The following is a 26,539-nucleotide window of genomic DNA, read 5'->3' on the forward strand; positions in this document are numbered from 1 at the left end:
TTTGTCAGGCTGCGCCTAAAGTCGACGGTCTGCTTGGCAAGCGAGGGCAGCTTCGTGTTCCCAGTGCGAACGCTAAGCAGGGGGTGTTTTCATTGCCGTCCTGGTTCAGCAGCGGGGACCGCTTGCGGTCCACCTAAGACCTGCCAGACCCGTGTTCGGGAGGACTTTTGAAAGATGGGCAATCCAACGGTGCAACAAAGAGAGCAGTGTTTTGCCTTGAATTCACTCTTCGTTCCAAGAGACGATGCGAAGGGCCTAGGTGCCTGTACGTCGGTACGTCGCCTAAGACGTGACAACCGGTACACATGGTGTTGCCGTGAGACGTGGTGAGGGCGCGGGAGTCCCAGGAGTCCTGAAAAGCCCACTAGCGTTTAGCCACTGCTTTGAGTAGGGCTCCCTGGGAAATGCTGCACGCCTGCCTGGCATTTGTGGATGCAATTCCTGGACCTTGCCTTCAGCTTGGCGCTCAGTGTCGTGTTCCTTCTGTGTAAAGGCGGCTCTGGGATGCCCCAGGAATGGAAGCGGAAACCCAACCACCGCTCTCAAGAAAATTCCACTTTCCTTCCAAAGACATTCCAGCATGCAAGAATGGACTGACAGAGCACTGTATTTCAGGCAGCTTTCACGCTGAACGATCCTTCTTTCCCGTTGGGAGGTACTACAGTTCTCTAAGGGTCCCGGTCTCAGAGTTGCACACAGCCCATGTGCGTATAGTTTCTCAGGAACCGAAGGGGACCCCAGGAGGACGGTGGCACCTTCTCTGAATAGGTTTGTAGCCAGGGAGTTGGTTGTGCGCTGTGCGAATGGCATGAACTCTTAAAGGTGCTAGGTATCAGATTTAGGTGCTCCCTGAACCTGCCAAAAGCCTAGCAGTGTTCGGGGGGGAAACTGTCCATTTTCCAGACTGCATCAAAGGTCGAGTTACAGCTTGCCAGGAAGAGCCGGTAGGTAAGTACACCCAGAATGAACACTACGCACCGTGTCTCACATGGCTCCTCAGCGTCAGCAGTGGGAGCCCCTGGCATGCCGCCTAGGACCTTCTACACCTCTGTTCAGGGGCACTTTTGAATGTCGTGGCTATCTAGCTCTACAGCAAAGAGGAGACTTTGTCGCTTCTCAGTCTGCATTCAAAGAGGTGATCCGGCGGACTTTGACAGCGGAAAGGTGCTCAGGGGGCCAAGAAGAGTCTCGGTACACAGTGTTCTTCCAAGGGACGTGGTGAGGCAGCGGGGACCCTAGGAAAGGCATACTAACTTCAATGCACTACTCGCCTAAGGTTTCCTGGAAAACCTCTGCACGCGTCAGGTATTCGTGGAGGGAATACCTGAACCTCACTTGGGTCGTTGTGGAACAGTAGCGTGTTCCGTTGATGGATAGAGGGCGCCCGGAGGCCTCCTGCACGGCGTAGTAAACAGAGTGTTTCTCTAGGCAAACTCCCTTTCCCCGCACATAGCCATTCTACTTGTGAAGAGAACACGAGGAACCGCACTGTTTCTCAGGACACTTTGAGGCCGCACTTTCAGCTCTGCCGCCGGGAAAATAATGCTCTTGGCTTTAGGTAACCAATATCAAAATTGAACCCAGCACATGCACTTGTAGTTTCTGACCAACAGAAAGAGACTCAAGCAGCACCCTGGACCTTCGCTGATAAGACTTTGGCACCAGGGTAGTCCTGCGTGGGCTGAATGGCCTCAACGACGTAATTCCCGGGGATGGGCCAAACTGTCCTTGTGTCTTACAAAACCCGGGGTAGCATTCAGGGCCAAATTGTACGTTTGTCAGGCTGCCTCTGAAGTCGACCTTCTGCTTGGCAGAGAGAGAGAGAGAGAGAGAGCGAGAGAGGCGGCAGGGAAGTGTTCCCAGCATGAACCGTAAACACAGTGTCTCTTCATAGCAGCAGTGGTTCAGCCGTGGGGATCATTGACATAACACCGAAGACCTGCTAGGCCTGTGTTGGGGAGGACTTTTGAAAGCTCGGCAGTCTAGACGGGCAGCGAAGGGAGCAGAGTGTCGCCTTTCATTCTTCTTGCAGAGAAACGATCCGAAGGGCCCAGGTACCTGTATTTGGTTGGGTCCCCTAAGAATTGGGTACACATTGGGTACACAGTGTTTTTCCATGCGAGGTGGTGAGGACCCAGGAGTCCTAGGAGTCCTGAACCAGCACCCTAGCGTCAAGCCACTGCTTTGACTAAGGCTTCTGGGCAAATGCTGCATGCCTGCAGGCACTGTGGATGCCGTTCCCGGACCTTGTTTGGATCTTCGTGACCAGTGTGGTCTGCCCTTTATGCGAAGGGGGCTCTGGCACGCCTCAGGCAAGGAAGTGGAAAGACCTTTCTTCTTTCTTGCATAGCACCCTTTCCTTTGAGACACGTTCCAGCATGCAAGGGAAGACTAGCGGGACGCTGTGTTTAGGCACCTTTGAGGCTACGAGGATTCTTCGTTCAACTAGGGACAATCCAACGTTTCTCCTAAGGTCCCGGCATCAAAGTTGAACGCAGCCCCACGTACGTGTAGTTTCTCAAGCACCAGAAGAGACACAAGAAGCACTGTGGTACCTTCTCAGAATAATATCTTGCGCAGGGAGATGAGCACTGTCCGAGTGACATAGGCGTTTTAAGGCGCTAGCTAGATCTGGGTGTCCTTGAACCTGCCAAAAGACTAGCAGGCTTCAGGAGGAAACCGTTCGTTTTCCGGATGGCATGTAAAGTCGAGTTTCTGCTGGGCAGGGAGAGACGGCAGGTATGTACGCGGAGAATGAACAGTCAGCACAGAGCTTGTTACATTGCAGCTCAGGGTCAGCCCTGAGAGCCACTGGCATCACACCGAAGACTTTCCAGAACTCGGGTCGGGGCACAGTTGAAAGACTTGTCAATCTCTCTATCCAACGAAGGCAACAGTTTGCTGCCTTTCACACTGCGTTCCAAGAGGTGATCCGGAGGTACCTGGGTCGCCGAACGGTGCTCAATCGGTCAACGGGAGTCATTGAGTGCACAGTGTTCCTCCAAAGGGACATGGTGGGGCAGAGGGAGTCCTGGGAGAAGCATTCCAGCGTTAATGCGCTGCTTTCCCTAAGGGTTCATGGAAATCGTTTGTACACGTCAAGTCGTGCGTGGAAACCCTGCCATTACGTTGAGCCTGGGGGACAGGTCTGGCTTTCCCGTTATGTGAACAAGGGCTGCTGGAGGCCTCCTGTAACGAGTAGGAAACTGTCTGTTAGCCTAGGAAACCTGCCGTTCAATCACTCGGCATTACCACTGTGAAGAGGGCACGGGCAACAACGCTGTTTTTCACTTAAATCTGAGGCCGCAAGTGTCCTGCTTTCCCGTTGGGAAAATAATGCTTTTCTCATTAGGCCCCTCGGTCAGACTTGACGCAGCACACGTACGTGTAGCTTCTGACCGGCGAAAAGAGACTCAAGGAGCACCCTGGACCTTCCCTGATAAAACTTCGGTACACAGGGAGCTGAAAGGCGTGAGCGACGTAATTCCTTAGGTGAGGCCAAAAAGTGTCCTTGTATCCTACCAGAGCTCAGGCAGTGTTGCAGGGGCAACAAGTCCATTTGTCAGGCTGCGCCTAAAGTCGACAGTCTGCTTGGCAAGCGAGGGCAGCTTCGTGTTCCCAGTGCGAACGCTAAGCAGGGGGTGTTTGCATTGCCGTCCTGGTTCAGCAGCGGGGACCGCTTGCGGTCCACCTAAGACCTGCCAGACCCGTGTTCGGGAGGACTTTTGAAAGATGGGCAATCCAACGGTGCAACAAAGAGAGCAGTGTTTTGCCTTGAATTCACTCTTCGTTCCAAGAGACGATGCGAAGGGCCTAGGTGCCTGTACGTCGGTACGTCGCCTAAGACGTGACAACCGGTACACATGGTGTTGCCGTGAGACGTGGTGAGGGCGCGGGAGTCCCAGGAGTCCTGAAAAGCCCACTAGCGTTTAGCCACTGCTTTGAGTAGGGCTCCCTGGGAAATGCTGCACGCCTGCCTGGCATTTGTGGATGCAATTCCTGGACCTTGCCTTCAGCTTGGCGCTCAGTGTCGTGTTCCTTCTGTGTAAAGGCGGCTCTGGGATGCCCCAGGAATGGAAGCGGAAACCCAACCACCGCTCTCAAGAAAATTCCACTTTCCTTCCAAAGACATTCCAGCATGCAAGAATGGACTGACAGAGCACTGTATTTCAGGCAGCTTTCACGCTGAACGATCCTTCTTTCCCGTTGGGAGGTACTACAGTTCTCTAAGGGTCCCGGTCTCAGAGTTGCACACAGCCCATGTGCGTATAGTTTCTCAGGAACCGAAGGGGACCCCAGGAGGACGGTGGCACCTTCTCTGAATAGGTTTGTAGCCAGGGAGTTGGTTGTGCGCTGTGCGAATGGCATGAACTCTTAAAGGTGCTAGGTATCAGATTTAGGTGCTCCCTGAACCTGCCAAAAGCCTAGCAGTGTTCGGGGGGGAAACTGTCCATTTTCCAGACTGCATCAAAGGTCGAGTTACAGCTTGCCAGGAAGAGCCGGTAGGTAAGTACACCCAGAATGAACACTACGCACCGTGTCTCACATGGCTCCTCAGCGTCAGCAGTGGGAGCCCCTGGCATGCCGCCTAGGACCTTCTACACCTCTGTTCAGGGGCACTTTTGAATGTCGTGGCTATCTAGCTCTACAGCAAAGAGGAGACTTTGTCGCTTCTCAGTCTGCATTCAAAGAGGTGATCCGGAGGACTTTGACAGCGGAAAGGTGCTCAGGGGGCCAAGAAGAGTCTCGGTACACAGTGTTCTTCCAATGGACGTGGTGAGGCAGCGGGGACCCTAGGAAAGGCATACTAACTTCAATGCACTACTCGCCTAAGGTTTCCTGGAAAACCTCTGCACGCGTCAGGTATTCGTGGAGGGAATACCTGAACCTCACTTGGGTCGTTGTGGAACAGTAGCGTGTTCCGTTGATGGATAGAGGGCGCCCGGAGGCCTCCTGCACGGCGTAGTAAACAGAGTGTTTCTCTAGGCAAACTCCCTTTCCCCGCACATAGCCATTCTACTTGTGAAGAGAACACGAGGAACCGCACTGTTTCTCAGGACACTTTGAGGCCGCACTTTCAGCTCTGCCGCCGGGAAAATAATGCTCTTGGCTTTAGGTAACCAATATCAAAATTGAACCCAGCACATGCACTTGTAGTTTCTGACCAACAGAAAGAGACTCAAGCAGCACCCTGGACCTTCGCTGATAAGACTTTGGCACCAGGGTAGTCCTGCGTGGGCTGAATGGCCTCAACGACGTAATTCCCGGGGATGGGCCAAACTGTCCTTGTGTCTTACAAAACCCGGGGTAGCGTTCAGGGCCAAATTGTACGTTTGTCAGGCTGCCTCTGAAGTCGACCTTCTGCTTGGCAGAGAGAGAGAGAGAGAGAGAGCGAGAGAGGCGGCAGGGAAGTGTTCCCAGCATGAACCGTAAACACAGTGTCTCTTCATAGCAGCAGTGGTTCAGCCGTGGGGATCATTGACATAACACCGAAGACCTGCTAGGCCTGTGTTGGGGAGGACTTTTGAAAGCTCGGCAGTCTAGACGGGCAGCGAAGGGAGCAGAGTGTCGCCTTTCATTCTTCTTGCAGAGAAACGATCCGAAGGGCCCAGGTGCCTGTATTTGGTTGGGTCCTCTAAGAATTGGGTACACATTGGGTACACAGTGTTTTTCCATGCGAGGTGGTGAGGACCCAGGAGTCCTAGGAGTCCTGAACCAGCACCCTAGTGTCAAGCCACTGCTTTGACTAAGGCTTCTGGGCAAATGCTGCATGCCTGCAGGCACTGTGGATGCCGTTCCCGGACCTTGTTTGGATCTTCGTGACCAGTGTGGTCTGCCCTTTATGCGAAGGGGGCTCTGGCACGCCTCAGGCAAGGAAGTGGAAAGACCTTTCTTCTTTCTTGCATAGCACCCTTTCCTTTGAGACACGTTCCAGCATGCAAGGGAAGACTAGCGGAACGCTGTGTTTAGGCACCTTTGAGGCTACGAGGATTCTTCGTTCAACTAGGGACAATCCAACGTTTCTCCTAAGGTCCCGGCATCAAAGTTGAACGCAGCCCCACGTACGTGTAGTTTCTCAAGCACCAGAAGAGACACAAGAAGCACTGTGGTACCTTCTCAGAATAATATCTTGCGCAGGGAGATGAGCACTGTCCGAGTGACATAGGCGTTTTAAGGCGCTAGCTAGATCTGGGTGTCCTTGAACCTGCCAAAAGACTAGCAGGCTTCAGGAGGAAACCGTTCGTTTTCCGGACGGCATGTAAAGTCGAGTTTCTGCTGGGCAGGGAGAGACGGCAGGGATGTACGCGGAGAATGAACAGTCAGCACAGAGCTTGTTACATTGCAGCTCAGGGTCAGCCCTGAGAGCCACTGGCATCACACCGAAGACTTTCCAGAACTCGGGTCGGGGCACAGTTGAAAGACTTGTCAATCTCTCTATCCAACGAAGGCAACAGTTTGCTGCCTTTCACACTGCGTTCCAAGAGGTGATCCGGAGGTACCTGGGTCGCCGAACGGTGCTCAATCGGTCAACGGGAGTCATTGAGTGCACAGTGTTCCTCCAAAGGGACATGGTGGGGCAGAGGGAGTCCTGGGAGAAGCATTCCAGCGTTAATGTGCTGCTTCCCCTAAGGGTTCATGGAAATCGTTTGTACACGTCAAGTCGTGCGTGGAAACCCTGCCATTACGTTGAGCCTGGGGGACAGGTCTGGCTTTCCCGTTATGTGAACAAGGGCTGCTGGAGGCCTCCTGTAACGAGTAGGAAACTGTCTGTTAGCCTAGGAAACCTGCCGTTCAATCGCTCGGCATTACCACTGTGAAGAGGGCACGGGCAACAACGCTGTTTTTCACTTAAATCTGAGGCCGCAAGTGTCCTGCTTTCCCGTTGGGAAAATAATGCTTTTCTCATTAGGCCCCTCGGTCAGACTTGACGCAGCACACGTACGTGTAGCTTCTGACCGGCGAAAAGAGACTCAAGGAGCACCCTGGACCTTCCCTGATAAAACTTCGGTACACAGGGAGCTGAAAGGCGTGACCGACGTAATTCCTTAGGTGAGGCCAAAAAGTGTCCTTGTATCCTACCAGAGCTCAGGCAGTGTTGCAGGGGCAACAAGTCCATTTGTCAGGCTGCGCCTAAAGTCGACAGTCTGCTTGGCAAGCGAGGGCAGCTTCGTGTTCCCAGTGCGAACGCTAAGCAGGGGGTGTTTGCATTGCCGTCCTGGTTCAGCAGCGGGGACCGCTTGCGGTCCACCTAAGACCTGCCAGACCCGTGTTCGGGAGGACTTTTGAAAGATGGGCAATCCAACGGTGCAACAAAGAGAGCAGTGTTTTGCCTTGAATTCACTCTTCGTTCCAAGAGACGATGCGAAGGGCCTAGGTGCCTGTACGTCGGTACGTCGCCTAAGACGTGACAACCGGTACACATGGTGTTGCCGTGAGACGTGGTGAGGGCGCGGGAGTCCCAGGAGTCCTGAAAAGCCCACTAGCGTTTAGCCACTGCTTTGAGTAGGGCTCCCTGGGAAATGCTGCACGCCTGCCTGGCATTTGTGGATGCAATTCCTGGACCTTGCCTTCAGCTTGGCGCTCAGTGTCGTGTTCCTTCTGTGTAAAGGCGGCTCTGGGATGCCCCAGGAATGGAAGCGGAAACCCAACCACCGCTCTCAAGAAAATTCCACTTTCCTTCCAAAGACATTCCAGCATGCAAGAATGGACTGACAGAGCACTGTATTTCAGGCAGCTTTCACGCTGAACGATCCTTCTTTCCCGTTGGGAGGTACTACAGTTCTCTAAGGGTCCCGGTCTCAGAGTTGCACACAGCCCATGTGCGTATAGTTTCTCAGGAACCGAAGGGGACCCCAGGAGGACGGTGGCACCTTCTCTGAATAGGTTTGTAGCCAGGGAGTTGGTTGTGCGCTGTGCGAATGGCATGAACTCTTAAAGGTGCTAGGTATCAGATTTAGGTGCTCCCTGAACCTGCCAAAAGCCTAGCAGTGTTCGGGGGGGAAACTGTCCATTTTCCAGACTGCATCAAAGGTCGAGTTACAGCTTGCCAGGAAGAGCCGGTAGGTAAGTACACCCAGAATGAACACTACGCACCGTGTCTCACATGGCTCCTCAGCGTCAGCAGTGGGAGCCCCTGGCATGCCGCCTAGGACCTTCTACACCTCTGTTCAGGGGCACTTTTGAATGTCGTGGCTATCTAGCTCTACAGCAAAGAGGAGACTTTGTCGCTTCTCAGTCTGCATTCAAAGAGGTGATCCGGAGGACTTTGACAGCGGAAAGGTGCTCAGGGGGCCAAGAAGAGTCTCGGTACACAGTGTTCTTCCAAGGGACGTGGTGAGGCAGCGGGGACCCTAGGAAAGGCATACTAACTTCAATGCACTACTCGCCTAAGGTTTCCTGGAAAACCTCTGCACGCGTCAGGTATTCGTGGAGGGAATACCTGAACCTCACTTGGGTCGTTGTGGAACAGTAGCGTGTTCCGTTGATGGATAGAGGGCGCCCGGAGGCCTCCTGCACGGCATAGTAAACAGAGTGTTTCTCTAGGCAAACTCCCTTTCCCCGCACATAGCCATTCTACTTGTGAAGAGAACACGAGGAACCGCACTGTTTCTCAGGACACTCTGAGGCCGCACTTTCAGCTCTCCCGCCGGGAAAATAATGCTCTTGGCTTTAGGTAACCAATATCAAAATTGAACCCAGCACATGCACTTGTAGTTTCTGACCAACAGAAAGAGACTCAAGCAGCACCCTGGACCTTCGCTGATAAGACTTTGGCACCAGGGTAGTCCTGCGTGGGCTGAATGGCCTCAACGACGTAATTCCCGGGGATGGGCCAAACTGTCCTTGTGTCTTACAAAACCCGGGGTAGCGTTCAGGACCAAATTGTACGTTTGTCAGGCTGCCTCTGAAGTCGACCTTCTGCTTGGCAGAGAGAGAGAGAGAGAGAGAGCGAGAGAGGGAGAGAGAGAGAGAGAGGGGCGGCAGGGAAGTGTTCCCAGCATGAACCGTAAACACAGTGTCTCTTCATAGCAGCAGTGGTTCAGCCGTGGGGATCATTGACATAACACCAAAGACCTGCTAGGCCTTTGTTCGGGAGGACTTTTGAAAGCTCGGCAGTCTAGACGGGCAGCGAAGGGAGCAGAGTGTCGCCTTTCATTCTTCTTGCAGAGAAACGATCCGAAGGGCCCAGGTGCCTGTATTTGGTTGGGTCCCCTAAGAATTGGGTACACATTGGGTACACAGTGTTTTTCCATGCGAGGTGGTGAGGACCCAGGAGTCCTAGGAGTCCTGAACCAGCACCCTAGCGTCAAGCCACTGCTTTGACTAAGGCTTCTGGGCAAATGCTGCATGCCTGCAGGCACTGTGGATGCCGTTCCCGGACCTTGTTTGGATCTTCGTGACCAGTGTGGTCTGCCCTTTATGCGAAGGGGGCTCTGGCACGCCTCAGGCAAGGAAGTGGAAAGACCTTTCTTCTTTCTTGCATAGCACCCTTTCCTTTGAGACACGTTCCAGCATGCAAGGGAAGACTAGCGGGACGCTGTGTTTAGGCACCTTTGAGGCTACGAGGATTCTTCGTTCAACTAGGGACAATCCAACGTTTCTCCTAAGGTCCCGGCATCAAAGTTGAACGCAGCCCCACGTACGTGTAGTTTCTCAAGCACCAGAAGAGACACAAGAAGCACTGTGGTACCTTCTCAGAATAATATCTTGCGCAGGGAGATGAGCACTGTCCGAGTGACATAGGCGTTTTAAGGCGCTAGCTAGATCTGGGTGTCCTTGAACCTGCCAAAAGACTAGCAGGCTTCAGGAGGAAACCGTTCGTTTTCCGGATGGCATGTAAAGTCGAGTTTCTGCTGGGCAGGGAGAGACGGCAGGTATGTACGCGGAGAATGAACAGTCAGCACAGAGCTTGTTACATTGCAGCTCAGGGTCAGCCCTGAGAGCCACTGGCATCACACCGAAGACTTTCCAGAACTCGGGTCGGGGCACAGTTGAAAGACTTGTCAATCTCTCTATCCAACGAAGGCAACAGTTTGCTGCCTTTCACACTGCGTTCCAAGAGGTGATCCGGAGGTACCTGGGTCGCCGAACGGTGCTCAATCGGTCAACGGGAGTCATTGAGTGCACAGTGTTCCTCCAAAGGGACATGGTGGGGCAGAGGGAGTCCTGGGAGAAGCATTCCAGCGTTAATGCGCTGCTTTCCCTAAGGGTTCATGGAAATCGTTTGTACACGTCAAGTCGTGCGTGGAAACCCTGCCATTACGTTGAGCCTGGGGGACAGGTCTGGCTTTCCCGTTATGTGAACAAGGGCTGCTGGAGGCCTCCTGTAACGAGTAGGAAACTGTCTGTTAGCCTAGGAAACCTGCCGTTCAATCGCTCGGCATTACCACTGTGAAGAGGGCACGGGCAACAACGCTGTTTTTCACTTAAATCTGAGGCCGCAAGTGTCCTGCTTTCCCGTTGGGAAAATAATGCTTTTCTCATTAGGCCCCTCGGTCAGACTTGACGCAGCACACGTACGTGTAGCTTCTGACCGGCGAAAAGAGACTCAAGGAGCACCCTGGACCTTCCCTGATAAAACTTCGGTACACAGGGAGCTGAAAGGCGTGACCGACGTAATTCCTTAGGTGAGGCCAAAAAGTGTCCTTGTATCCTACCAAAGCTCAGGCAGTGTTGCAGGGGCAACAAGTCCGTTTGTCAGGCTGCGCCTAAAGTCGACAGTCTGCTTGGCAAGCGAGGGCAGCTTCGTGTTCCCAGTGCGAACGCTAAGCAGGGGGTGTTTGCATTGCCGTCCTGGTTCAGCAGCGGGGACCGCTTGCGGTCCACCTAAGACCTGCCAGACCCGTGTTCGGGAGGACTTTTGAAAGATGGGCAATCCAACGGTGCAACAAAGAGAGCAGTGTTTTGCCTTGAATTCACTCTTCGTTCCAAGAGACGATGCGAAGGGCCTAGGTGCCTGTACGTCGGTACGTCGCCTAAGACGTGACAACCGGTACACATGGTGTTGCCGTGAGACGTGGTGAGGGCGCGGGAGTCCCAGGAGTCCTGAAAAGCCCACTAGCGTTTAGCCACTGCTTTGAGTAGGGCTCCCTGGGAAATGCTGCACGCCTGCCTGGCATTTGTGGATGCAATTCCTGGACCTTGCCTTCAGCTTGGCGCTCAGTGTCGTGTTCCTTCTGTGTAAAGGCGGCTCTGGGATGCCCCAGGAATGGAAGCGGAAACCCAACCACCGCTCTCAAGAAAATTCCACTTTCCTTCCAAAGACATTCCAGCATGCAAGAATGGACTGACAGAGCACTGTATTTCAGGCAGCTTTCACGCTGAACGATCCTTCTTTCCCATTGGGAGGTACTACAGTTCTCTAAGGGTCCCGGTCTCAGAGTTGCACACAGCCCATGTGCGTATAGTTTCTCAGGAACCGAAGGGGACCCCAGGAGGACGGTGGCACCTTCTCTGAATAGGTTTGTAGCCAGGGAGTTGGTTGTGCGCTGTGCGAATGGCATGAACTCTTAAAGGTGCTAGGTATCAGATTTAGGTGCTCCCTGAACCTGCCAAAAGCCTAGCAGTGTTCGGGGGGGAAACTGTCCATTTTCCAGACTGCATCAAAGGTCGAGTTACAGCTTGCCAGGAAGAGCCGGTAGGTAAGTACACCCAGAATGAACACTACGCACCGTGTCTCACATGGCTCCTCAGCGTCAGCAGTGGGAGCCCCTGGCATGCCGCCTAGGACCTTCTACACCTCTGTTCAGGGGCACTTTTGAATGTCGTGGCTATCTAGCTCTACAGCAAAGAGGAGACTTTGTCGCTTCTCAGTCTGCATTCAAAGAGGTGATCCGGAGGACTTTGACAGCGGAAAGGTGCTCAGGGGGCCAAGAAGAGTCTCGGTACACAGTGTTCTTCCAAGGGACGTGGTGAGGCAGCGGGGACCCTAGGAAAGGCATACTAACTTCAATGCACTACTCGCCTAAGGTTTCCTGGAAAACCTCTGCACGCGTCAGGTATTCGTGGAGGGAATACCTGAACCTCACTTGGGTCGTTGTGGAACAGTAGCGTGTTCCGTTGATGGATAGAGGGCGCCCGGAGGCCTCCTGCACGGCGTAGTAAACAGAGTGTTTCTCTAGGCAAACTCCCTTTCCCCGCACATAGCCATTCTACTTGTGAAGAGAACACGAGGAACCGCACTGTTTCTCAGGACACTTTGAGGCCGCACTTTCAGCTCTGCCGCCGGGAAAATAATGCTCTTGGCTTTAGGTAACCAATATCAAAATTGAACCCAGCACATGCACTTGTAGTTTCTGACCAACAGAAAGAGACTCAAGCAGCACCCTGGACCTTCGCTGATAAGACTTTGGCACCAGGGTAGTCCTGCGTGGGCTGAATGGCCTCAACGACGTAATTCCCGGGGATGGGCCAAACTGTCCTTGTGTCTTACAAAACCCGGGGTAGCGTTCAGGGCCAAATTGTACGTTTGTCAGGCTGCCTCTGAAGTCGACCTTCTGCTTGGCAGAGAGAGAGAGAGAGAGAGAGCGAGAGAGGCGGCAGGGAAGTGTTCCCAGCATGAACCGTAAACACAGTGTCTCTTCATAGCAGCAGTGGTTCAGCCGTGGGGATCATTGACATAACACCGAAGACCTGCTAGGCCTGTGTTGGGGAGGACTTTTGAAAGCTCGGCAGTCTAGACGGGCAGCGAAGGGAGCAGAGTGTCGCCTTTCATTCTTCTTGCAGAGAAACGATCCGAAGGGCCCAGGTGCCTGTATTTGGTTGGGTCCTCTAAGAATTGGGTACACATTGGGTACACAGTGTTTTTCCATGCGAGGTGGTGAGGACCCAGGAGTCCTAGGAGTCCTGAACCAGCACCCTAGTGTCAAGCCACTGCTTTGACTAAGGCTTCTGGGCAAATGCTGCATGCCTGCAGGCACTGTGGATGCCGTTCCCGGACCTTGTTTGGATCTTCGTGACCAGTGTGGTCTGCCCTTTATGCGAAGGGGGCTCTGGCACGCCTCAGGCAAGGAAGTGGAAAGACCTTTCTTCTTTCTTGCATAGCACCCTTTCCTTTGAGACACGTTCCAGCATGCAAGGGAAGACTAGCGGAACGCTGTGTTTAGGCACCTTTGAGGCTACGAGGATTCTTCGTTCAACTAGGGACAATCCAACGTTTCTCCTAAGGTCCCGGCATCAAAGTTGAACGCAGCCCCACGTACGTGTAGTTTCTCAAGCACCAGAAGAGACACAAGAAGCACTGTGGTACCTTCTCAGAATAATATCTTGCGCAGGGAGATGAGCACTGTCCGAGTGACATAGGCGTTTTAAGGCGCTAGCTAGATCTGGGTGTCCTTGAACCTGCCAAAAGACTAGCAGGCTTCAGGAGGAAACCGTTCGTTTTCCGGACGGCATGTAAAGTCGAGTTTCTGCTGGGCAGGGAGAGACGGCAGGTATGTACGCGGAGAATGAACAGTCAGCACAGAGCTTGTTACATTGCAGCTCAGGGTCAGCCCTGAGAGCCACTGGCATCACACCGAAGACTTTCCAGAACTCGGGTCGGGGCACAGTTGAAAGACTTGTCAATCTCTCTATCCAACGAAGGCAACTGTTTGCTGCCTTTCACACTGCGTTCCAAGAGGTGATCCGGAGGTACCTGGGTCGCCGAACGGTGCTCAATCGGTCAACGGGAGTCATTGAGTGCACAGTGTTCCTCCAAAGGGACATGGTGGGGCAGAGGGAGTCCTGGGAGAAGCATTCCAGCGTTAATGTGCTGCTTCCCCTAAGGGTTCATGGAAATCGTTTGTACACGTCAAGTCGTGCGTGGAAACCCTGCCATTACGTTGAGCCTGGGGGACAGGTCTGGCTTTCCCGTTATGTGAACAAGGGCTGCTGGAGGCCTCCTGTAATGAGTAGGAAACTGTCTGTTAGCCTAGGAAACCTGCCGTTCAATCACTCGGCATTACCACTGTGAAGAGGGCACGGGCAACAACGCTGTTTTTCACTTAAATCTGAGGCCGCAAGTGTCCTGCTTTCCCGTTGGGAAAATAATGCTTTTCTCATTAGGCCCCTCGGTCAGACTTGACGCAGCACACGTACGTGTAGCTTCTGACCGGCGAAAAGAGACTCAAGGAGCACCCTGGACCTTCCCTGATAAAACTTCGGTACACAGGGAGCTGAAAGGTGTGACCGACGTAATTCCTTAGGTGAGGCCCAAAAGTGTCCTTGTATCCTACCAGAGCTCAGGCAGTGTTGCAGGGGCAACAAGTCCGTTTGTCAGGCTGCGCCTAAAGTCGACGGTCTGCTTGGCAAGCGAGGGCAGCTTCGTGTTCCCAGTGCGAACGCTAAGCAGGGGGTGTTTGCATTGCCGTCCTGGTTCAGCAGCGGGGACCGCTTGCGGTCCACCTAAGACCTGCCAGACCCGTGTTCGGGAGGACTTTTGAAAGATGGGCAATCCAACGGTGCAACAAAGAGAGCAGTGTTTTGCCTTGAATTCACTCTTCGTTCCAAGAGACGATGCGAAGGGCCTAGGTGCCTGTACGTCGGTAGGTCGCCTAAGACGTGACAACCGGTACACATGGTGTTGCCGTGAGACGTGGTGAGGGCGCGGGAGTCCCAGGAGTCCTGAAAAGCCCACTAGCGTTTAGCCACTGCTTTGAGTAGGGCTCCCTGGGAAATGCTGCACGCCTGCCTGGCATTTGTGGATGCAATTCCTGGACCTTGCCTTCAGCTTGGCGCTCAGTGTCGTGTTCCTTCTGTGTAAAGGCGGCTCTGGGATGCCCCAGGAATGGAAGCGGAAACCCAACCACCGCTCTCAAGAAAATTCCACTTTCCTTCCAAAGACATTCCAGCATGCAAGAATGGACTGACAGAGCACTGTATTTCAGGCAGCTTTCACGCTGAACGATCCTTCTTTCCCGTTGGGAGGTACTACAGTTCTCTAAGGGTCCCGGTCTCAGAGTTGCACACAGCCCATGTGCGTATAGTTTCTCAGGAACCGAAGGGGACCCCAGGAGGACGGTGGCACCTTCTCTGAATAGGTTTGTAGCCAGGGAGTTGGTTGTGCGCTGTGCGAATGGCATGAACTCTTAAAGGTGCTAGGTATCAGATTTAGGTGCTCCCTGAACCTGCCAAAAGCCTAGCAGTGTTCGGGGGGGAAACTGTCCATTTTCCAGACTGCATCAAAGGTCGAGTTACAGCTTGCCAGGAAGAGCCGGTAGGTAAGTACACCCAGAATGAACACTACGCACCGTGTCTCACATGGCTCCTCAGCGTCAGCAGTGGGAGCCCCTGGCATGCCGCCTAGGACCTTCTACACCTCTGTTCAGGGGCACTTTTGAATGTCGTGGCTATCTAGCTCTACAGCAAAGAGGAGACTTTGTCGCTTCTCAGTCTGCATTCAAAGAGGTGATCCGGCGGACTTTGACAGCGGAAAGGTGCTCAGGGGGCCAAGAAGAGTCTCGGTACACAGTGTTCTTCCAAGGGACGTGGTGAGGCAGCGGGGACCCTAGGAAAGGCATACTAACTTCAATGCACTACTCGCCTAAGGTTTCCTGGAAAACCTCTGCACGCGTCAGGTATTCGTGGAGGGAATACCTGAACCTCACTTGGGTCGTTGTGGAACAGTAGCGTGTTCCGTTGATGGATAGAGGGCGCCCGGAGGCCTCCTGCACGGCGTAGTAAACAGAGTGTTTCTCTAGGCAAACTCCCTTTCCCCGCACATAGCCATTCTACTTGTGAAGAGAACACGAGGAACCGCACTGTTTCTCAGGACACTTTGAGGCCGCACTTTCAGCTCTGCCGCCGGGAAAATAATGCTCTTGGCTTTAGGTAACCAATATCAAAATTGAACCCAGCACATGCACTTGTAGTTTCTGACCAACAGAAAGAGACTCAAGCAGCACCCTGGACCTTCGCTGATAAGACTTTGGCACCAGGGTAGTCCTGCGTGGGCTGAATGGCCTCAACGACGTAATTCCCGGGGATGGGCCAAACTGTCCTTGTGTCTTACAAAACCCGGGGTAGCGTTCAGGGCCAAATTGTACGTTTGTCAGGCTGCCTCTGAAGTCGACCTTCTGCTTGGCAGAGAGAGAGAGAGAGAGAGAGCGAGAGAGGCGGCAGGGAAGTGTTCCCAGCATGAACCGTAAACACAGTGTCTCTTCATAGCAGCAGTGGTTCAGCCGTGGGGATCATTGACATAACACCGAAGACCTGCTAGGCCTGTGTTGGGGAGGACTTTTGAAAGCTCGGCAGTCTAGACGGGCAGCGAAGGGAGCAGAGTGTCGCCTTTCATTCTTCTTGCAGAGAAACGATCCGAAGGGCCCAGGTGCCTGTATTTGGTTGGGTCCTCTAAGAATTGGGTACACATTGGGTACACAGTGTTTTTCCATGCGAGGTGGTGAGGACCCAGGAGTCCTAGGAGTCCTGAACCAGCACCCTAGTGTCAAGCCACTGCTTTGACTAAGGCTTCTGGGCAAATGCTGCATGCCTGCAGGCACTGTGGATGCCGTTCCCGGACCTTGTTTGGATCTTCGTGACCAGTGTGGTCTGCCCTTTATGCGAAGGGGGCTCTGGCACGCCTCAGGCAAGGAAGTGGAAAGACCTTTCTTCTTTCTTGCATAGCACCCTTTCCTTTGAGACACGTTCCAGCATGCAAGGGAAGACTAGCGGAACGCTGTGTTTAGGCACCTTTGAGGCTACGAGGATTCTTCGTTCAACTAGGGACAATCCAACGTTTCTCCTAAGGTCCCGGCATCAAAGTTGAACGCAGCCCCACGTACGTGTAGTTTCTCAAGCACCAGAAGAGACACAAGAAGCACTGTGGTACCTTCTCAGAATAATATCTTGCGCAGGGAGATGAGCACTGTCCGAGTGACATAGGCGTTTTAAGGCGCTAGCTAGATCTGGGTGTCCTTGAACCTGCCAAAAGACTAGCAGGCTTCAGGAGGAAACCGTTCGTTTTCCGGACGGCATGTAAAGTCGAGTTTCTGCTGCGCAGGGAGAGACGGCAGGGATGTAAGCGGAGAATGAACAGTCAGCACAGAGCTTGTTACATTGCAGCTCAGGGTCAGCCCTGAGAGCCACTGGCATCACACCGAAGACTTTCCAGAACTCGGGTCGGGGCACAGTTGAAAGACTTGTCAATCTCTCTATCCAACGAAGGCAACAGTTTGCTGCCTTTCACACTGCGTTCCAAGAGGTGATCCGGAGGTACCTGGGTCGCCGAACGGTGCTCAATCGGTCAACGGGAGTCATTGAGTGCACAGTGTTCCTCCAAAGGGACATGGTGGGGCAGAGGGAGTCCTGGGAGAAGCATTCCAGCGTTAATGTGCTGCTTCCCCTAAGGGTTCATGGAAATCGTTTGTACACGTCAAGTCGTGCGTGGAAACCCTGCCATTACGTTGAGCCTGGGGGACAGGTCTGGCTTTCCCGTTATGTGAACAAGGGCTGCTGGAGGCCTCCTGTAATGAGTAGGAAACTGTCTGTTAGCCTAGGAAACCTGCCGTTCAATCACTCGGCATTACCACTGTGAAGAGGGCACGGGCAACAACGCTGTTTTTCACTTAAATCTGAGGCCGCAAGTGTCCTGCTTTCCCGTTGGGAAAATAATGCTTTTCTCATTAGGCCCCTCGGTCAGACTTGACGCAGCACACGTACGTGTAGCTTCTGACCGGCGAAAAGAGACTCAAGGAGCACCCTGGACTTTCCCTGATAAAACTTCGGCACACAGGGAGCTGAAAGGCGTGACCGACGTAATTCCTTAGGTGAGGCCAAAAAGTGTCCTTGTATCCTACCAGAACTCAGGCAGTGTTGCAGGGGCAACAAGTCCGTTTGTCAGGCTGCGCCTAAAGTCGACGGTCTGCTTGGCAAGCGAGGGCAGCTTCGTGTTCCCAGTGCGAACGCTAAGCAGGGGGTGTTTGCATTGCCGTCCTGGTTCAGCAGCGGGGACCGCTTGCGGTCCACCTAAGACCTGCCAGACCCGTGTTCGGGAGGACTTTTGAAAGATGGGCAATCCAACGGTGCAACAAAGAGAGCAGTGTTTTGCCTTGAATTCACTCTTCGTTCCAAGAGACGATGCGAAGGGCCTAGGTGCCTGTACGTCGGTAGGTCGCCTAAGACGTGACAACCGGTACACATGGTGTTGCCGTGAGACGTGGTGAGGGCGCGGGAGTCCCAGGAGTCCTGAAAAGCCCACTAGCGTTTAGCCACTGCTTTGAGTAGGGCTCCCTGGGAAATGCTGCACGCCTGCCTGGCATTTGTGGATGCAATTCCTGGACCTTGCCTTCAGCTTGGCGCTCAGTGTCGTGTTCCTTCTGTGTAAAGGCGGCTCTGGGATGCCCCAGGAATGGAAGCGGAAACCCAACCACCGCTCTCAAGAAAATTCCACTTTCCTTCCAAAGACATTCCAGCATGCAAGAATGGACTGACAGAGCACTGTATTTCAGGCAGCTTTCACGCTGAACGATCCTTCTTTCCCGTTGGGAGGTACTACAGTTCTCTAAGGGTCCCGGTCTCAGAGTTGCACACAGCCCACGTGCGTATAGTTTCTCAGGAACCGAAGGGGACCCCAGGAGGACGGTGGCACCTTCTCTGAATAGGTTTGTAGCCAGGGAGTTGGTTGTGCGCTGTGCGAATGGCATGAACTCTTAAAGGTGCTAGGTATCAGATTTAGGTGCTCCCTGAACCTGCCAAAAGCCTAGCAGTGTTCGGGGGGGAAACTGTCCATTTTCCAGACTGCATCAAAGGTCGAGTTACAGCTTGCCAGGAAGAGCCGGTAGGTAAGTACACCCAGAATGAACACTACGCACCGTGTCTCACATGGCTCCTCAGCGTCAGCAGTGGGAGCCCCTGGCATGCCGCCTAGGACCTTCTACACCTCTGTTCAGGGGCACTTTTGAATGTCGTGGCTATCTAGCTCTACAGCAAAGAGGAGACTTTGTCGCTTCTCAGTCTGCATTCAAAGAGGTGATCCGGAGGACTTTGACAGCGGAAAGGTGCTCAGGGGGCCAAGAAGAGTCTCGGTACACAGTGTTCTTCCAAGGGACGTGGTGAGGCAGCGGGGACCCTAGGAAAGGCATACTAACTTCAATGCACTACTCGCCTAAGGTTTCCTGGAAAACCTCTGCACGCGTCAGGTATTCGTGGAGGGAATACCTGAACCTCACTTGGGTCGTTGTGGAACAGTAGCGTGTTCCGTTGATGGATAGAGGGCGCCCGGAGGCCTCCTGCACGGCATAGTAAACAGAGTGTTTCTCTAGGCAAACTCCCTTTCCCCGCACATAGCCATTCTACTTGTGAAGAGAACACGAGGAACCGCACTGTTTCTCAGGACACTCTGAGGCCGCACTTTCAGCTCTCCCGCCGGGAAAATAATGCTCTTGGCTTTAGGTAACCAATATCAAAATTGAACCCAGCACATGCACTTGTAGTTTCTGACCAACAGAAAGAGACTCAAGCAGCACCCTGGACCTTCGCTGATAAGACTTTGGCACCAGGGTAGTCCTGCGTGGGCTGAATGGCCTCAACGACGTAATTCCCGGGGATGGGCCAAACTGTCCTTGTGTCTTACAAAACCCGGGGTAGCGTTCAGGACCAAATTGTACGTTTGTCAGGCTGCCTCTGAAGTCGACCTTCTGCTTGGCAGAGAGAGAGAGAGAGAGAGAGCGAGAGAGGGAGAGAGAGAGAGAGGGGCGGCAGGGAAGTGTTCCCAGCATGAACCGTAAACACAGTGTCTCTTCATAGCAGCAGTGGTTCAGCCGTGGGGATCATTGACATAACACCGAAGACCTGCTAGGCCTTTGTTCGGGAGGACTTTTGAAAGCTCGGCAGTCTAGACGGGCAGCGAAGGGAGCAGAGTGTCGCCTTTCATTCTTCTTGCAGAGAAACGATCCGAAGGGCCCAGGTGCCTGTATTTGGTTGGGTCCCCTAAGAATTGGGTACACATTGGGTACACAGTGTTTTTCCATGCGAGGTGGTGAGGACCCAGGAGTCCTAGGAGTCCTGAACCAGCACCCTAGCGTCAAGCCACTGCTTTGACTAAGGCTTCTGGGCAAATGCTGCATGCCTGCAGGCACTGTGGATGCCGTTCCCGGACCTTGTTTGGATCTTCGTGACCAGTGTGGTCTGCCCTTTATGCGAAGGGGGCTCTGGCACGCCTCAGGCAAGGAAGTGGAAAGACCTTTCTTCTTTCTTGCATAGCACCCTTTCCTTTGAGACACGTTCCAGCATGCAAGGGAAGACTAGCGGGACGCTGTGTTTAGGCACCTTTGAGGCTACGAGGATTCTTCGTTCAACTAGGGACAATCCAACGTTTCTCCTAAGGTCCCGGCATCAAAGTTGAACGCAGCCCCACGTACGTGTAGTTTCTCAAGCACCAGAAGAGACACAAGAAGCACTGTGGTACCTTCTCAGAATAATATCTTGCGCAGGGAGATGAGCACTGTCCGAGTGACATAGGCGTTTTAAGGCGCTAGCTAGATCTGGGTGTCCTTGAACCTGCCAAAAGACTAGCAGGCTTCAGGAGGAAACCGTTCGTTTTCCGGATGGCATGTAAAGTCGAGTTTCTGCTGGGCAGGGAGAGACGGCAGGTATGTACGCGGAGAATGAACAGTCAGCACAGAGCTTGTTACATTGCAGCTCAGGGTCAGCCCTGAGAGCCACTGGCATCACACCGAAGACTTTCCAGAACTCGGGTCGGGGCACAGTTGAAAGACTTGTCAATCTCTCTATCCAACGAAGGCAACAGTTTGCTGCCTTTCACACTGCGTTCCAAGAGGTGATCCGGAGGTACCTGGGTCGCCGAACGGTGCTCAATCGGTCAACGGGAGTCATTGAGTGCACAGTGTTCCTCCAAAGGGACATGGTGGGGCAGAGGGAGTCCTGGGAGAAGCATTCCAGCGTTAATGCGCTGCTTTCCCTAAGGGTTCATGGAAATCGTTTGTACACGTCAAGTCGTGCGTGGAAACCCTGCCATTACGTTGAGCCTGGGGGACAGGTCTGGCTTTCCCGTTATGTGAACAAGGGCTGCTGGAGGCCTCCTGTAACGAGTAGGAAACTGTCTGTTAGCCTAGGAAACCTGCCGTTCAATCGCTCGGCATTACCACTGTGAAGAGGGCACGGGCAACAACGCTGTTTTTCACTTAAATCTGAGGCCGCAAGTGTCCTGCTTTCCCGTTGGGAAAATAATGCTTTTCTCATTAGGCCCCTCGGTCAGACTTGACGCAGCACACGTACGTGTAGCTTCTGACCGGCGAAAAGAGACTCAAGGAGCACCCTGGACCTTCCCTGATAAAACTTCGGTACACAGGGAGCTGAAAGGCGTGACCGACGTAATTCCTTAGGTGAGGCCAAAAAGTGTCCTTGTATCCTACCAGAGCTCAGGCAGTGTTGCAGGGGCAACAAGTCCATTTGTCAGGCTGCGCCTAAAGTCGACAGTCTGCTTGGCAAGCGAGGGCAGCTTCGTGTTCCCAGTGCGAACGCTAAGCAGGGGGTGTTTGCATTGCCGTCCTGGTTCAGCAGCGGGGACCGCTTGCGGTCCACCTAAGACCTGCCAGACCCGTGTTCGGGAGGACTTTTGAAAGATGGGCAATCCAACGGTGCAACAAAGAGAGCAGTGTTTTGCCTTGAATTCACTCTTCGTTCCAAGAGACGATGCGAAGGGCCTAGGTGCCTGTACGTCGGTACGTCGCCTAAGACGTGACAACCGGTACACATGGTGTTGCCGTGAGACGTGGTGAGGGCGCGGGAGTCCCAGGAGTCCTGAAAAGCCCACTAGCGTTTAGCCACTGCTTTGAGTAGGGCTCCCTGGGAAATGCTGCACGCCTGCCTGGCATTTGTGGATGCAATTCCTGGACCTTGCCTTCAGCTTGGCGCTCAGTGTCGTGTTCCTTCTGTGTAAAGGCGGCTCTGGGATGCCCCAGGAATGGAAGCGGAAACCCAACCACCGCTCTCAAGAAAATTCCACTTTCCTTCCAAAGACATTCCAGCATGCAAGAATGGACTGACAGAGCACTGTATTTCAGGCAGCTTTCACGCTGAACGATCCTTCTTTCCCGTTGGGAGGTACTACAGTTCTCTAAGGGTCCCGGTCTCAGAGTTGCACACAGCCCATGTGCGTATAGTTTCTCAGGAACCGAAGGGGACCCCAGGAGGACGGTGGCACCTTCTCTGAATAGGTTTGTAGCCAGGGAGTTGGTTGTGCGCTGTGCGAATGGCATGAACTCTTAAAGGTGCTAGGTATCAGATTTAGGTGCTCCCTGAACCTGCCAAAAGCCTAGCAGTGTTCGGGGGGGAAACTGTCCATTTTCCAGACTGCATCAAAGGTCGAGTTACAGCTTGCCAGGAAGAGCCGGTAGGTAAGTACACCCAGAATGAACACTACGCACCGTGTCTCACATGGCTCCTCAGCGTCAGCAGTGGGAGCCCCTGGCATGCCGCCTAGGACCTTCTACACCTCTGTTCAGGGGCACTTTTGAATGTCGTGGCTATCTAGCTCTACAGCAAAGAGGAGACTTTGTCGCTTCTCAGTCTGCATTCAAAGAGGTGATCCGGAGGACTTTGACAGCGGAAAGGTGCTCAGGGGGCCAAGAAGAGTCTCGGTACACAGTGTTCTTCCAAGGGACGTGGTGAGGCAGCGGGGACCCTAGGAAAGGCATACTAACTTCAATGCACTACTCGCCTAAGGTTTCCTGGAAAACCTCTGCACGCGTCAGGTATTCGTGGAGGGAATACCTGAACCTCACTTGGGTCGTTGTGGAACAGTAGCGTGTTCCGTTGATGGATAGAGGGCGCCCGGAGGCCTCCTGCACGGCGTAGTAAACAGAGTGTTTCTCTAGGCAAACTCCCTTTCCCCGCACATAGCCATTCTACTTGTGAAGAGAACACGAGGAACCGCACTGTTTCTCAGGACACTTTGAGGCCGCACTTTCAGCTCTGCCGCCGGGAAAATAATGCTCTTGGCTTTAGGTAACCAATATCAAAATTGAACCCAGCACATGCACTTGTAGTTTCTGACCAACAGAAAGAGACTCAAGCAGCACCCTGGACCTTCGCTGATAAGACTTTGGCACCAGGGTAGTCCTGCGTGGGCTGAATGGCCTCAACGACGTAATTCCCGGGGATGGGCCAAACTGTCCTTGTGTCTTACAAAACCCGGGGTAGCGTTCAGGGCCAAATTGTACGTTTGTCAGGCTGCCTCTGAAGTCGACCTTCTGCTTGGCAGAGAGAGAGAGAGAGAGAGAGCGAGAGAGGCGGCAGGGAAGTGTTCCCAGCATGAACCGTAAACACAGTGTCTCTTCATAGCAGCAGTGGTTCAGCCGTGGGGATCATTGACATAACACCGAAGACCTGCTAGGCCTGTGTTGGGGAGGACTTTTGAAAGCTCGGCAGTCTAGACGGGCAGCGAAGGGAGCAGAGTGTCGCCTTTCATTCTTCTTGCAGAGAAACGATCCGAAGGGCCCAGGTGCCTGTATTTGGTTGGGTCCTCTAAGAATTGGGTACACATTGGGTACACAGTGTTTTTCCATGCGAGGTGGTGAGGACCCAGGAGTCCTAGGAGTCCTGAACCAGCACCCTAGTGTCAAGCCACTGCTTTGACTAAGGCTTCTGGGCAAATGCTGCATGCCTGCAGGCACTGTGGATGCCGTTCCCGGACCTTGTTTGGATCTTCGTGACCAGTGTGGTCTGCCCTTTATGCGAAGGGGGCTCTGGCACGCCTCAGGCAAGGAAGTGGAAAGACCTTTCTTCTTTCTTGCATAGCACCCTTTCCTTTGAGACACGTTCCAGCATGCAAGGGAAGACTAGCGGAACGCTGTGTTTAGGCACCTTTGAGGCTACGAGGATTCTTCGTTCAACTAGGGACAATCCAACGTTTCTCCTAAGGTCCCGGCATCAAAGTTGAACGCAGCCCCACGTACGTGTAGTTTCTCAAGCACCAGAAGAGACACAAGAAGCACTGTGGTACCTTCTCAGAATAATATCTTGCGCAGGGAGATGAGCACTGTCCGAGTGACATAGGCGTTTTAAGGCGCTAGCTAGATCTGGGTGTCCTTGAACCTGCCAAAAGACTAGCAGGCTTCAGGAGGAAACCGTTCGTTTTCCGGACGGCATGTAAAGTCGAGTTTCTGCTGGGCAGGGAGAGACGGCAGGGATGTACGCGGAGAATGAACAGTCAGCACAGAGCTTGTTACATTGCAGCTCAGGGTCAGCCCTGAGAGCCACTGGCATCACACCGAAGACTTTCCAGAACTCGGGTCGGGGCACAGTTGAAAGACTTGTCAATCTCTCTATCCAACGAAGGCAACAGTTTGCTGCCTTTCACACTGCGTTCCAAGAGGTGATCCGGAGGTACCTGGGTCGCCGAACGGTGCTCAATCGGTCAACGGGAGTCATTGAGTGCACAGTGTTCCTCCAAAGGGACATGGTGGGGCAGAGGGAGTCCTGGGAGAAGCATTCCAGCGTTAATGTGCTGCTTCCCCTAAGGGTTCATGGAAATCGTTTGTACACGTCAAGTCGTGCGTGGAAACCCTGCCATTACGTTGAGCCTGGGGGACAGGTCTGGCTTTCCCGTTATGTGAACAAGGGCTGCTGGAGGCCTCCTGTAATGAGTAGGAAACTGTCTGTTAGCCTAGGAAACCTGCCGTTCAATCACTCGGCATTACCACTGTGAAGAGGGCACGGGCAACAACGCTGTTTTTCACTTAAATCTGAGGCCGCAAGTGTCCTGCTTTCCCGTTGGGAAAATAATGCTTTTCTCATTAGGCCCCTCGGTCAGACTTGACGCAGCACACGTACGTGTAGCTTCTGACCGGCGAAAAGAGACTCAAGGAGCACCCTGGACCTTCCCTGATAAAACTTCGGTACACAGGGAGCTGAAAGGCGTGAGCGACGTAATTCCTTAGGTGAGGCCCAAAAGTGTCCTTGTATCCTACCAGAGCTCAGGCAGTGTTGCAGGGGCAACAAGTCCGTTTGTCAGGCTGCGCCTAAAGTCGACGGTCTGCTTGGCAAGCGAGGGCAGCTTCGTGTTCCCAGTGCGAACGCTAAGCAGGGGGTGTTTGCATTGCCGTCCTGGTTCAGCAGCGGGGACCGCTTGCGGTCCACCTAAGACCTGCCAGACCCGTGTTCGGGAGGACTTTTGAAAGATGGGCAATCCAACGGTGCAACAAAGAGAGCAGTGTTTTGCCTTGAATTCACTCTTCGTTCCAAGAGACGATGCGAAGGGCCTAGGTGCCTGTACGTCGGTAGGTCGCCTAAGACGTGACAACCGGTACACATGGTGTTGCCGTGAGACGTGGTGAGGGCGCGGGAGTCCCAGGAGTCCTGAAAAGCCCACTAGCGTTTAGCCACTGCTTTGAGTAGGGCTCCCTGGGAAATGCTGCACGCCTGCCTGGCATTTGTGGATGCAATTCCTGGACCTTGCCTTCAGCTTGGCGCTCAGTGTCGTGTTCCTTCTGTGTAAAGGCGGCTCTGGGATGCCCCAGGAATGGAAGCGGAAACCCAACCACCGCTCTCAAGAAAATTCCACTTTCCTTCCAAAGACATTCCAGCATGCAAGAATGGACTGACAGAGCACTGTATTTCAGGCAGCTTTCACGCTGAACGATCCTTCTTTCCCGTTGGGAGGTACTACAGTTCTCTAAGGGTCCCGGTCTCAGAGTTGCACACAGCCCATGTGCGTATAGTTTCTCAGGAACCGAAGGGGACCCCAGGAGGACGGTGGCACCTTCTCTGAATAGGTTTGTAGCCAGGGAGTTGGTTGTGCGCTGTGCGAATGGCATGAACTCTTAAAGGTGCTAGGTATCAGATTTAGGTGCTCCCTGAACCTGCCAAAAGCCTAGCAGTGTTCGGGGGGGAAACTGTCCATTTTCCAGACTGCATCAAAGGTCGAGTTACAGCTTGCCAGGAAGAGCCGGTAGGTAAGTACACCCAGAATGAACACTACGCACCGTGTCTCACATGGCTCCTCAGCGTCAGCAGTGGGAGCCCCTGGCATGCCGCCTAGGACCTTCTACACCTCTGTTCAGGGGCACTTTTGAATGTCGTGGCTATCTAGCTCTACAGCAAAGAGGAGACTTTGTCGCTTCTCAGTCTGCATTCAAAGAGGTGATCCGGCGGACTTTGACAGCGGAAAGGTGCTCAGGGGGCCAAGAAGAGTCTCGGTACACAGTGTTCTTCCAAGGGACGTGGTGAGGCAGCGGGGACCCTAGGAAAGGCATACTAACTTCAATGCACTACTCGCCTAAGGTTTCCTGGAAAACCTCTGCACGCGTCAGGTATTCGTGGAGGGAATACCTGAACCTCACTTGGGTCGTTGTGGAACAGTAGCGTGTTCCGTTGATGGATAGAGGGCGCCCGGAGGCCTCCTGCACGGCGTAGTAAACAGAGTGTTTCTCTAGGCAAACTCCCTTTCCCCGCACATAGCCATTCTACTTGTGAAGAGAACACGAGGAACCGCACTGTTTCTCAGGACACTTTGAGGCCGCACTTTCAGCTCTGCCGCCGGGAAAATAATGCTCTTGGCTTTAGGTAACCAATATCAAAATTGAACCCAGCACATGCACTT

This window comes from Stenella coeruleoalba, assembly GCF_951394435.1.
Source record: "Stenella coeruleoalba genome assembly, chromosome: 5".
NCBI lineage: Eukaryota > Metazoa > Chordata > Mammalia > Artiodactyla > Delphinidae > Stenella > Stenella coeruleoalba.